Source organism: Salvelinus fontinalis, unplaced genomic scaffold (genome assembly GCF_029448725.1).
Source record: "Salvelinus fontinalis isolate EN_2023a unplaced genomic scaffold, ASM2944872v1 scaffold_0492, whole genome shotgun sequence".
In the NCBI taxonomy this organism is placed as follows: Eukaryota; Metazoa; Chordata; class Actinopteri; order Salmoniformes; family Salmonidae; genus Salvelinus; species Salvelinus fontinalis.
Genome location: NW_026600701.1, coordinates 100,001 through 111,610, shown reverse-complemented (window position 1 = coordinate 111,610; position 11,610 = coordinate 100,001). Strand labels below are relative to the sequence as shown.

The window sequence follows — 11,610 nt, the reverse complement described above, 5'->3', positions numbered from 1 at the left end:
CAAAAATAAAAAATTCGTAATTTCATGGGCATTTGTCAGTGCCTGCCATTATATATTTTTTTACCTCTTCTATCAGTTCGTATAGGTCATACTCAGAACACAGTGCCCCAGTGGCCTACTGGATAAGGCACTAGCCTCCTAAGCCAGGGATGGTGGGTTCAAGTCCCATCTGGGGTAGTTGGAAGCAGAGTGGCGCAGCGGAAGCGTGCTGGGCCCATAACCCAGAGGTCGATGGATCGAAACCATCATCCGCTAACCTGTTTTTTTAGCAATGGAGTACGAACAAAAATAAAAAATTCGTAATTTCATGGGCATTTGTCAGTGCCTGCCATTATATATTTTTTTACCTCTTCTATCAGTTCGTATAGGTCACACTGAGAACACAGTGCCCCAGTGGCCTAATGGATAAGATACTGTACTCCTAAGCCAGGGATTGTGGGTTCAATCTTGGGTGGTTGGAAGCAGAGTGGCGCAGCGGAAGCGTGCTTGGCCCATAACCCAGAGGTCGATGGATCGAAGCCATCATCTGCAAACCTGTTTTTTAGCAATGGAGTACGAACAAAAATAAAAAAAATCGTAATTTCATGTGCATTTGTCAGTGCCTGCAATTATATATTTTTTTACCTCTTCTATCAGTTCGTATAGGTCATACTGAGAACACAGTGCCCCAGTGGCCTACTGGATAAGGCACTGGCCTCCTAAGCCAGGGATTGTGGGTTCAAGTCCCATCTGGGGTGGTTTGAAGCAGAGTGGCGCAGCGGAAGTGTGCTGGGCCCATAACCCAGAGGTCGATGGATCGAAACCATCCTCTGCTAACATCTTTTTTTAGCAATGGAGTATGAACAAAAATTAAAAAAATCGTAATTTCATGGGCATTTGTCAGTGCCTGCCATTATATATGTTTTTACCTCTTCTATCAGTTCATATAGGTCATACTGATAACACAGTGCCCCAGTGGCCTAATGGATAAGATACTGTACTCCTAAGTCAGGGTTTGTGGGTCCAATCTTGGGTGGTTGGAAGCAGAGTGGCGCAGCGGAAGCGTGCTGGGCCCATAACCCAGAGGTCGATGGATCGAAACCATCATCTGCTAACCTGTTTTTTTAGCAATGGAGTACGAACAAAAATAAAAAATTCGTAATTTCATGGGCATTTGTCAGTGCCTGCCATTATATATTTTTTTACCTCTTCTATCAGTTCATATAGGTCATACTGATAACAAAGTGCCCCAGTGGCCTAATGGATAAGATACTGTACTCCTAAGTCAGGGTTTGTGGGTCCAATCTTGGGTGGTTGGAAGCAGAGTGGCGCAGCGGAAGCGTGCTGGGCCCATAACCCAGAGGTCGATGGATCGAAACCATCATCTGCTAACCTGTTTTTTTAGCAATGGAGTACGAACAAAAATAAAAAATTCGTATTTTCATGGGCATTTGTCAGTGCCTGCCATTATATATTTTTTTACCTCTTCTATCAGTTCATATAGGTCATACAGATAACACAGTGCCCCAGTGGCCTAATGGATAAGATACTGTACTCCTAAGTCAGGGTTTGTGGGTCCAAGCTTGGGTGGTTGGAAGCAGAGTGGCGCAGCGGAAGCGTGCTTGGCCCATAACCCAGAGGTCGATGGATCGAAACCATCATCTGCTAACCTGTTTTTTTAGCAATGGAGTACGAACAAAAATAAAAAATTCGTAATTTCATGGGCATTTGTCAGTGCTTGCCATTATGTATTTTTTTACCTCTTCTATCAGTTCGTATAGGTCACACTGAGAACACAGTGCCCCAGTTGCCTAATGGATAAGATACTGTACTCCTAAGTCAGGGTTTGTGGGTCCAATCTTGGGTGGTTGGAAGCAGAGTGGCGCAGCGGAAGCGTGCTGGGCCCATAACCCAGAGGTCGATGGATCGAAACCATCCTCTGCTAACCTGTTTTTTTAGCAATGGAGTACGAACAAAAATAAAAAATTTGTAATTTCATGGGCGTTTGTCAGTGCCTGCCATTATATATGTTTTTACCTCTTCTATCAGTTCATATAGGTCATACTGATAACACAGTGCCCCAGTGGCCTAATGGATAAGATACTGTACTCCTAAGTCAGGGTTTGTGGGTCCAATGTTGGGTGGTTGGAAGCAGAGTGGCGCAGCGGAAGCGTGCTGGGCCCATAACCCAGAGGTCGATGGATCGAAACCATCATCTGCTAACCTGTTTTTTTAGCAATGGAGTACGAACAAAAATAAAAAATTCGTAATTTCATGGGCATTTGTCAGTGCCTGCCATTATATATTTTTTTACCTCTTCTATCAGTTCGTATAGGTCATACTGAGAACACAGTGCCCCAGTGGCTTAATGGATAACGCACTGGCCTCCTAAGCCAGGGATTGTGGGTTCAAGTCCCATCTGGGCTGGTTGGAAGCAGAGTGGCGCAGAGGAAGCGTGCTGGGCCCATAACCCAGAGGTCGATGGATCGAAACCATCCTCTGCTAACCTGTTTTTTTTAGCAATGGAGTACGAACAAAAATAAAAAAAATCGTAATTTCATGTGCATTTGTCAGTGCCTGCAATTATATATTTTTTTACCTCTTCTATCAGTTCGTATAGGTCATACTGAGAACACAGTGCCCCAGTGGCCTACTGGATAAGGCACTGGCCTCCTAAGCCAGGGATTGTGGGTTCAAGTCCCATCTGGGGTGGTTTGAAGCAGAGTGGCGCAGCGGAAGTGTGCTGGGCCCATAACCCAGAGGTCGATGGATCGAAACCATCCTCTGCTAACATCTTTTTTTAGCAATGGAGTATGAACAAAAATTTAAAAAATCGTAATTTCATGGGCATTTGTCAGTGCCTGCCATTATATATGTTTTTACCTCTTCTATCAGTTCATATAGGTCATACTGATAACACAGTGCCCCAGTGGCCTAATGGATAAGATACTGTACTCCTAAGTCAGGGTTTGTGGGTCCAATCTTGGGTGGTTGGAAGCAGAGTGGCGCAGCGGAAGCGTGCTGGGCCCATAACCCAGAGGTCGATGGATCGAAACCATCATCTGCTAACCTGTTTTTTTAGCAATGGAGTACGAACAAAAATAAAAAATTCGTAATTTCATGGGCATTTGTCAGTGCCTGCCATTATATATTTTTTTACCTCTTCTATCAGTTCGTATAGGTCATACTGAGAACACAGTGCCCCAGTGGCCTAATGGATAAGGCACTTCCCTCCTAAGCCAGGGATTGTGGGTTCAAGTCCCATCTGGGGTGGTTGGAAGCAGAGTGGCGCAGCGGAAGCGTGCTGGGCCCATAACCCAGAGGTCGATGGATCGAAACCATCCTCGGCTAACCTGTTTTTTTTAGCAATGGAGTACGAACAAAAATAAAAAAAATCGTAATTTCATGGGCATTTGTCAGTGCCTGCCATTATATATTTTTTTACCTCTTCTATCAGTTCGTATAGGTCATACTGAGAACACAGTGCCCCAGTGGCCTACTGGATAAGGCACTAGCCTCCTAAGCCAGGGATTGTGGGTTCAAGTCCCATCTGTGGTGGTTGGAAGCAGAGTGGCGCAGCGGAAGCGTGCTGGGCCCATAACCCAGAGGTCGATGGATCGAAACCATCATCCGCTAACCTGTTTTTTTAGCAATGGAGTACGAACAAAAATAAAAAATTCGTAATTTCATGGGCATTTGTCAGTGCCTGCCATTATATATTTTTTTACCTCTTCTATCAGTTCGTATAGGTCACACTGAGAACACAGTGCCCCAGTTGCCTAATGGATAAGATACTGTACTCCTAAGTCAGGGTTTGTGGGTCCAATCTTGGGTGGTTGGAAGCAGAGTGGCGCAGCGGAAGCGTGCTGGGCCCATAACCCAGAGGTCGATGGATCGAAACCATCATCTGCTAACCTGTTTTTTTAGCAATGGAGTACGAACAAAAATAAAAAAAATCGTAATTTCATGGGCATTTGTCAGTGCCTGCCATTATATATTTTTTTACCTCTTCTATCAGTTCGTATAGGTCATACTGAGAACACAGTGCCCCAGTGGCCTACTGGATAAGGCACTAGCCTCCTAAGCCAGGGATTGTGGGTTCAAGTCCCATCTGTGGTGGTTGGAAGCAGAGTGGCGCAGCGGAAGCGTGCTGGGCCCATAACCCAGAGGTCGATGGATCGAAACCATCATCCGCTAACCTGTTTTTTTAGCAATGGAGTACGAACAAAAATAAAAAATTCGTAATTTCATGGGCATTTGTCAGTGCCTGCCATTATATATTTTTTTACCTCTTCTATCAGTTCGTATAGGTCACACTGAGAACACAGTGCCCCAGTTGCCTAATGGATAAGATACTGTACTCCTAAGTCAGGGTTTGTGGGTCCAATCTTGGGTGGTTGGAAGCAGAGTGGCGCAGCGGAAGCGTGCTGGGCCCATAACCCAGAGGTCGATGGATCGAAACCATCATCTGCTAACCTGTTTTTTTAGCAATGGAGTACGAACAAAAATAAAAAATTCGTAATTTCATGGGCATTTGTCAGTGCCTGCCATTATATATTTTTTTACCTCTTCTATCAGTTCGTATAGATCATACTGAGAACACAGTGCCCCAGTGGCCTAATGGATAAGGCACTGGCCTCCTAAGCCAGGGGTTGTGGGTTCAAGTCCCATCTGGGGTGGTTGAAAGCAGAGTGGCGCAGCGGAAGCGTGCTGTGCCCATAACCCAGAGGTCGATGGATCGAAACCATCCTCGGCTAACCTGTTTTTTTTAGCAATGGAGTACGAACAAAAATAAAAAAAATCGTAATTTCATGGGCATTTGTCAGTGCCTGCCATTATATATTTTTTTACCTCTTCTATCAGTTCGTATAGGTCATACTGAGAACACAGTGCCCCAGTGGCCTACTGGATAAGGCACTAGCCTCCTAAGCCAGGAATTGTGGGTTCAAGTCCCATCTGGGGTGGTTGGAAGCAGAGTGGCGCAGCGGAAGCGTGCTGGGCCCATAACCCAGAGGTCGATGGATCGAAACCATCATCCGCTAACCTGTTTTTTTAGCAATGGAGTACGAACAAAAATAAAAAATTCGTAATTTCATGGGCATTTGTCAGTGCCTGCCATTATATATTTTTTTACCTCTTCTATCAGTTCGTATAGGTCACACTGAGAACACAGTGCCCCAGTTGCCTAATGGATAAGATACTGTACTCCTAAGTCAGGGTTTGTGGGTCCAATCTTGGGTGGTTGGAAGCAGAGTGGCGCAGCGGAAGCGTGCTGGGCCCATAACCCAGAGGTCGATGGATCGAAACCATCCTCTGCTAACCTGTTTTTTTAGCAATGGAGTACGAACAAAAATAAAAAATTCGTAATTTCATGGGCATTTGTCAGTGCCTGCCATTATATATTTTTTTACCTCTTCTATCAGTTCGTATAGGTCATACTGAGAACACAGTGCCCCAGTGGCCTACTCGATAAGGCACTGGCCTCCTAAGCCAGGGATTGTGGGTTCAAGTCCCATCTGGGGTGGTTTGAAGCAGAGTGGCGCAGCGGAAGTGTGCTGGGCCCATAACCCAGAGGTCGATGGATCGAAACCATCCTCTGCTAACATCTTTTTTTAGCAATGGAGTATGAACAAAAATTTAAAAAATCGTAATTTCATGGGCATTTGTCAGTGCCTGCCATTATATATGTTTTTACCTCTTCTATCAGTTCATATAGGTCATACTGATAACACAGTGCCCCAGTGGCCTAATAGATAAGATACTGTACTCCTAAGTCAGGGTTTGTGGGTCCAATCTTGGGTGGTTGGAAGCAGAGTGGCGCAGCGGAAGCGTGCTGGGCCCATAACCCAGAGGTCGATGGATCGAAACCATCATCTGCTAACCTGTTTTTTTAGCAATGGAGTACGAACAAAAATAAAAAATTCGTAATTTCATGGGCATTTGTCAGTGCCTGCCATTATATATTTTTTTACCTCTTCTATCAGTTCGTATAGGTCATACTGAGAACACAGTGCCCCAGTGGCCTAATGGATAAGGCACTTCCCTCCTAAGCCAGGGATTGTGGGTTCAAGTCCCATCTGGGGTGGTTGGAAGCAGAGTGGCGCAGCGGAATCGTGCTGGGCCCATAACCCAGAGGTCGATGGATCGAAACCATCCTCGGCTAACCTGTTTTTTTTAGCAATGGAGTACGAACAAAAATAAAAAAAATCGTAATTTCATGGGCATTTGTCAGTGCCTGCCATTATATATTTTTTTACCTCTTCTATCAGTTCGTATAGGTCATACTGAGAACACAGTGCCCCAGTGGCCTACTGGATAAGGCACTAGCCTCCTAAGCCAGGGATTGTGGGTTCAAGTCCCATCTGTGGTGGTTGGAAGCAGAGTGGCGCAGCGGAAGCGTGCTGGGCCCATAACCCAGAGGTCGATGGATCGAAACCATCATCCGCTAACCTGTTTTTTTAGCAATGGAGTACGAACAAAAATAAAAAATTCGTAATTTCATGGGCATTTGTCAGTGCCTGCCATTATATATTTTTTTACCTCTTCTATCAGTTCGTATAGGTCACACTGAGAACACAGTGCCCCAGTTGCCTAATGGATAAGATACTGTACTCCTAAGTCAGGGTTTGTGGGTCCAATCTTGGGTGGTTGGAAGCAGAGTGGCGCAGCGGAAGCGTGCTGGGCCCATAACCCAGAGGTCGATGGATCGAAACCATCATCTGCTAACCTGTTTTTTTAGCAATGGAGTACGAACAAAAATAAAAAAAATCGTAATTTCATGGGCATTTGTCAGTGCCTGCCATTATATATTTTTTTACCTCTTCTATCAGTTCGTATAGGTCATACTGAGAACACAGTGCCCCAGTGGCCTACTGGATAAGGCACTAGCCTCCTAAGCCAGGGATTGTGGGTTCAAGTCCCATCTGTGGTGGTTGGAAGCAGAGTGGCGCAGCGGAAGCGTGCTGGGCCCATAACCCAGAGGTCGATGGATCGAAACCATCATCCGCTAACCTGTTTTTTTAGCAATGGAGTACGAACAAAAATAAAAAATTCGTAATTTCATGGGCATTTGTCAGTGCCTGCCATTATATATTTTTTTACCTCTTCTATCAGTTCGTATAGGTCACACTGAGAACACAGTGCCCCAGTTGCCTAATGGATAAGATACTGTACTCCTAAGTCAGGGTTTGTGGGTCCAATCTTGGGTGGTTGGAAGCAGAGTGGCGCAGCGGAAGCGTGCTGGGCCCATAACCCAGAGGTCGATGGATCGAAACCATCATCTGCTAACCTGTTTTTTTAGCAATGGAGTACGAACAAAAATAAAAAATTCGTAATTTCATGGGCATTTGTCAGTGCCTGCCATTATATATTTTTTTACCTCTTCTATCAGTTCGTATAGATCATACTGAGAACACAGTGCCCCAGTGGCCTAATGGATAAGGCACTGGCCTCCTAAGCCAGGGGTTGTGGGTTCAAGTCCCATCTGGGGTGGTTGAAAGCAGAGTGGCGCAGCGGAAGCGTGCTGGGCCCATAACCCAGAGGTCGATGGATCGAAACCATCCTCGGCTAACCTGTTTTTTTTAGCAATGGAGTACGAACAAAAATAAAAAAAATCGTAATTTCATGGGCATTTGTCAGTGCCTGCCATTATATATTTTTTTACCTCTTCTATCAGTTCGTATAGGTCATACTGAGAACACAGTGCCCCAGTGGCCTACTGGATAAGGCACTAGCCTCCTAAGCCAGGAATTGTGGGTTCAAGTCCCATCTGGGGTGGTTGGAAGCAGAGTGGCGCAGCGGAAGCGTGCTGGGCCCATAACCCAGAGGTCGATGGATCGAAACCATCATCCGCTAACCTGTTTTTTTAGCAATGGAGTACGAACAAAAATAAAAAATTCGTAATTTCATGGGCATTTGTCAGTGCCTGCCATTATATATTTTTTTACCTCTTCTATCAGTTCGTATAGGTCACACTGAGAACACAGTGCCCCAGTTGCCTAATGGATAAGATACTGTACTCCTAAGTCAGGGTTTGTGGGTCCAATCTTGGGTGGTTGGAAGCAGAGTGGCGCAGCGGAAGCGTGCTGGGCCCATAACCCAGAGGTCGATGGATCGAAACCATCCTCTGCTAACCTGTTTTTTTAGCAATGGAGTACGAACAAAAATAAAAAATTCGTAATTTCATGGGCATTTGTCAGTGCCTGCCATTATATATTTTTTTACCTCTTCTATCAGTTCGTATAGGTCATACTGAGAACACAGTGCCCCAGTGGCCTACTCGATAAGGCACTGGCCTCCTAAGCCAGGGATTGTGGGTTCAAGTCCCATCTGGGGTGGTTGGAAGCAGAGTGGCGCAGCGGAAGCGTGCTGGGCCCATAACCAAGAGGTCGATGGATCGAAACCATCCTCTGCTAACATGTTTTTTTAGCAATGGAGTATGAACAAAAATAAAACATTCGTAATTTCATGGGCATTTGTCAGTGCCTGCCATTATATATTTTTTTACCTCTTCTATCAGTTCGTATAGGTCACACTGAGAACACAGTGCCCCAGTGGCCTAATGGATAAGGCACTGGCCTCCTAAGCCAGGGATTGTGGGTTCAAGTCCCATCTGGGGTGGTTGGAAGCAGAGTGGCGCAGCGGAAGCGTGCTGGGCCCATAACCCAGAGGTCGATGGATCAAAACCATCCTCTGCTAACCTGTTTTTTTTAGCAATGGAGTACGAACAAAAATTAAAAAAATCGTAATTTCATGGGCATTTGTCAGTGCCTGCCATTATATATTTTTTTACCTCTTCTATCAGTTCGTATAGGTCATACTGAGAACACAGTGCCCCAGTGGCCTACTGGATAAGGCACTGGCCTCCTAAGCCAGGGATTGTGGGTTCAAGTCCCATCTGGGGTGGTTGGAAGCAGAGTGGCGCAGCGGAAGCGTGCTGGGCCCATAACCCAGAGGTCGATGGATCGAAACCATCCTCTGCTAACATGCTTTTTTAGCAATGGAGTATGAACAAAAATAAAAAATTCATAATTTCATGGGCATTTGTCAGTGCCTGCCATTATATATTTTTTTACCTCTTCTATCAGTTCGTATAGGTCACACTGAGAACACAGTGCCCCAGTGGCCTAATGGATAAGATACTGTACTCCTAAGTCAGGGTTTGTGGGTCCAATCTTGGGTGGTTGGAAGCAGAGTGGCGCAGCGGAAGCGTGCTGGGCCCATAACCCAGAGGTCGATGGATCGAAACCATCCTCTGCTAACCTGTTTTTTTAGCAATGGAGTATGAACAAAAATAAAAAATTCGTAATTTCATGGGCATTTGTCAGTGCCTGCCATTATATATTTTTTTACCTCTTCTATCAGTTCGTATAGGTCACACTGAGAACACAGTGCCCCAGTGGCCTAATGGATAAGATACTGTACTCCTAAGTCAGGGTTAGTGGGTCCAAACTTGGGTGGTTGGAAGCAGAGTGGCGCAGGGGAAGCGTGCTGGGCCCATAACCCAGAGGTCGATGGATCGAAACCATCCTCTGCTAACCTGTTTTTTTTAGCAATGGAGTACGAACAAAAATAAAAAAAATCGTAATTTCATGGGCATTTGTCAGTGCCTGCCATTATATATTTTTTTACCTCTTCTATCAGTTCGTATAGGTCACACTGAGAACACAGTGCCCCAGTGGCCTAATGGATAAGATACTGTACTCCTAAGTCAGGGTTTGTGGGTCCAATCTTGGGTGTTGGAAGCAGAGTGGCGCAGCGGAAGCGTGCTGGGCCCATAACCCAGAGGTCGATGGATCGAAACCATCCTCTGCTAACCTGTTTTTTTTAGCAATGGAGTACGAACAAAAATAAAAAAAATCGTAATTTCATGGGCATTTGTCAGTGCCTGCCATTATATATTTTTTTACCTCTTCTATCAGTTCGTATAGGTCATACTGAGAACACAGTGCCCCAGTGGCCTAATGGATAAGGCACTGGCCTCCTAAACCAGGGATTGTGGGTCCAATTTTGTGTGGTTGGAAGCAGAGTTGCGCAGCGGAAGCGTGCTGGGCCCATAACCCAGAGGTCGATGGATCGAAACCATCCTCTGCTAACCTGTTTTTTTTAGCAATGGAGTACGAACAAAAATAAAAAAAATCGTAATTTCATGGGCATTTGTCAGTGCCTGCCATTATATATTTTTTTACCTCTTCTATCAGTTCGTATAGGTCACACTGAGAACACAGTGCCCCAGTGGCCTAATGGATAAGGCACTGGCCTCCTAAGCCAGGGATTGTGGGTTCAAGGCCCATCTGGGGTGGTTGGAAGCAGAGTGGCTAAGCGGAAGCGTGCTGGGCCCATAACACAGAGGTCGATGGATTGAAACCATCCTCTGCTAACCTGTTTTTTTGTCAATGGAGTACGAACAAAAATAAAAAAAATCGCAATTTCATGGGCATTTGTCAGTGCCTGCCATTATATATTTTTTTACCTCTTCTATCAGTTCGTATAGGTCATACTGAGACACAGTGCCCCAGTGGCCTAATGGATAAGATACTGTACTCCTAAGTCAGGGATCGTGGGTCCAATTTTGTGTGGTTGGAAGCAGAGTGGCACAGCAGAAGCGTGCTGGGCCCATAACCCAGAGGTCGATGGATCGAAACCATCCTCTGCTAACCTATTTTTTTTAGCAATGGAGTACGAACAAAAATAAAAAAAATCGTAATTTCATGGGCATTTGTCAGTGCCTGCCATTATATATTTTTTTACCTCTTCTATCAGTTCGTATAGGTCATACTGAGAACACAGTGCCCCAGTGGCCTAATGGATAAGGCACTGGCCTCCTAAGCCAGGGATTGTGGGTTCAAGTCCCATCTGGGGTGGTTGGAAGGAGAGTGGCGCAGCGGAAGCGTGCTGGGCCCATAAACCAGAGGTCGATGGATCGAAACAATCCTCTGCTAACCTGTTTTTTTTAGCAATGGAGTACGAACAAAAATAAAAAAAATCGTAATTTAATGGGCATTTGTCAGTGCATGCCATTATATATTTTTTTACCTCTTCAATCAGTTCGTATAGGTCATACTGAGAACACAGTGCCCCAGTGGCCTAATGGATAAGGCACTGGCCTCCTAAGCCAGGGATTGTGGGTTCAATTCCCATCTGGGGTGGTTGGAAGCAGAGTGGCGCAGCGGAAGCGTGCTGGGCCCATAACCCAGAGGTCGATGGATCGCAACCATCCTCTGCTAACCTGTTTTTTTTAGCAATGGAGTACGAACAAAAATAAAAAAAATCGTAATTTCATGGGCATTTGTCAGTGCCTGCCATTATATATTTTTTTACCTCTTCTATCAGTTCGTATAGGTCATACTGAGAACACAGTGCCCCAGTGGCCTACTGGATAAGGCACTGGCCTCCTAAGCCAGGGATTGTGGGTTCAAGTCCCATCTGGGGTGGTTGGAAGCAGAGTGGCGCAGCGGCATCGTGCTGTGCCCATAACCCAGAGGTCGATGGATCGAAACCATCCTCTGCTAACATGCTTTTTTAGCAATGGAGTATGAACAAAAATAAAAAATTCGTAATTTCATGGGCATTTGTCAGTGCCTGCCATTATATATTTTTTTACCTCTTCTATCAGTTCGTATAGGTCACACT

The 11,610-nt window shown here is 45.3% G+C and overlaps 9 non-coding genes across 9 annotated transcripts; all 9 read left to right on the top strand.

Annotated features, from left to right (window-relative positions):
- The first annotated feature begins 664 nt into the window (after window positions 1-664).
- trnar-ccu (transfer RNA arginine (anticodon CCU)) lies at window positions 665-737 on the top strand. The gene has a single exon. It is a non-coding gene; the product is annotated as a tRNA-Arg (tRNA).
- A 1,881-nt stretch (window positions 738-2,618) lies between these two features.
- On the top strand, window positions 2,619-2,691 carry trnar-ccu (transfer RNA arginine (anticodon CCU)). The gene has a single exon. It is a non-coding gene; the product is annotated as a tRNA-Arg (tRNA).
- A 1,894-nt stretch (window positions 2,692-4,585) lies between these two features.
- On the top strand, window positions 4,586-4,658 carry trnar-ccu (transfer RNA arginine (anticodon CCU)). The gene has a single exon. It is a non-coding gene; the product is annotated as a tRNA-Arg (tRNA).
- Window positions 4,659-7,397: 2,739 nt separating this feature from the next.
- Window positions 7,398-7,470, top strand: trnar-ccu (transfer RNA arginine (anticodon CCU)). The gene has a single exon. It is a non-coding gene; the product is annotated as a tRNA-Arg (tRNA).
- Window positions 7,471-8,525: 1,055 nt separating this feature from the next.
- On the top strand, window positions 8,526-8,598 carry trnar-ccu (transfer RNA arginine (anticodon CCU)). Its single transcript has one exon. It is a non-coding gene; the product is annotated as a tRNA-Arg (tRNA).
- A 212-nt stretch (window positions 8,599-8,810) lies between these two features.
- On the top strand, window positions 8,811-8,883 carry trnar-ccu (transfer RNA arginine (anticodon CCU)). The gene has a single exon. It is a non-coding gene; the product is annotated as a tRNA-Arg (tRNA).
- A 1,885-nt stretch (window positions 8,884-10,768) lies between these two features.
- On the top strand, window positions 10,769-10,841 carry trnar-ccu (transfer RNA arginine (anticodon CCU)). Its single transcript has one exon. It is a non-coding gene; the product is annotated as a tRNA-Arg (tRNA).
- A 212-nt stretch (window positions 10,842-11,053) lies between these two features.
- Window positions 11,054-11,126, top strand: trnar-ccu (transfer RNA arginine (anticodon CCU)). Its single transcript has one exon. It is a non-coding gene; the product is annotated as a tRNA-Arg (tRNA).
- Window positions 11,127-11,338: 212 nt separating this feature from the next.
- On the top strand, window positions 11,339-11,411 carry trnar-ccu (transfer RNA arginine (anticodon CCU)). The gene has a single exon. It is a non-coding gene; the product is annotated as a tRNA-Arg (tRNA).
- The last annotated feature ends 199 nt before the right edge of the window (window positions 11,412-11,610 follow it).